The sequence below is a fragment of the Schistocerca americana genome, chromosome 3 (genome assembly GCF_021461395.2).
Source record: "Schistocerca americana isolate TAMUIC-IGC-003095 chromosome 3, iqSchAmer2.1, whole genome shotgun sequence".
Lineage (NCBI taxonomy): Eukaryota > Metazoa > Arthropoda > Insecta > Orthoptera > Acrididae > Schistocerca > Schistocerca americana.
Window position 1 is genome coordinate 811,089,748 of NC_060121.1, and position 1,084 is coordinate 811,090,831.

General features: G+C 46.3%; 1 non-coding gene across 1 annotated transcript; it reads left to right on the forward strand.

Moving 5' to 3' along the window:
- The first annotated feature begins 496 nt into the window (after positions 1-496).
- Positions 497-571, forward strand: Trnas-cga. The gene has a single exon. It is a non-coding gene; the product is annotated as a tRNA-Ser (tRNA).
- Positions 572-1,084: the final 513 nt, after the last annotated feature.

The window sequence follows — 1,084 nt, forward strand, 5'->3', positions numbered from 1 at the left end:
TTTAAAGATAACTAAAGTTCATGACCACTACGAAGTGCACTCAGAGTAAACCTGATTTGCATCCTGATAGTGGCAACACTAGCGTCATTCTTATGCGACTGGTGCCAAATTTTAATAGTCATCGTCTTTCGTATGTAGAGACACGCCTATCAACTTTCCTTTACGTCGCACAACTCCTTCTTGATGTTGTGATTTTTTCCGTCGGCTTATTTTCTTATTCCTGTAATCCATGCTAGTGTTCACTTCTTTTGCTGAAATACAGTTCTGATTCCTTCAGTAGAGATGTCCAAAGATGATTAAGCGTCTCTTTGAGATTGTTTCTAATAGTCTCCCTATATTTTGGTGGATGTTTGCATCTCTTCTAATTTTCAAACAACAACTCCTTTCTTTCAGGAGTGCTAGTTCTGCAAGGTTTGCAGGAGAGCTTCTGTAAAGTTTGGAAGGTAGGAGACGAGGTACTGGCAGAAGTAAAGCTGTGAGTACCGGCCGTGAGTCGTGCTTCGGTAGCTCAGTTGGTAGAGCGCTTGCCCGCGAAAGGCAAAGGTCCCGAGTTCGAGTCTCGGTCGGGCACACAGTTTTAATCTGCCAGGAAGTTTCATATCAGCGCACACTCCGCTGCAGAGTGAAAATCTCATTCTGGAAACATCCCCCAGGCTGTGGCTAAGCCATGTTTCCGCAATATCCTTTCTTTCAGGAGTGCTAGTTCTGCAAGGTTCGCAGGAGAGCTTCTGTAAAGTTTGGAAGGTAGGAGACGAGGTACTGGCAGAAGTAAAGCTGTGAGTATCGGGCGTGAGTCGTGCTTCGGTAGCTCAGTTGGTAGAGCACTTGCCCGCGAAAGGCAAAGGTCCCGAGTTCGAGTCTCGGTCAGGCACACAGTTTTAATCTGCCAGGAAGTTTCATATCAGCGCACACTCCGCTGCAGAGTGAAAATCTCATTCTGGAAACATCCCCCAGGCTGTGGCTAAGCCATGTTTCCGCAATATCCTTTCTTTCAGGAGTGCTAGTTCTGCAAGGTTCGCAGGAGAGCTTCTGTAAAGTTTGGAAGGTAGGAGACGAGGTACTGGCAGAAGTAAAGCTGTGAGTA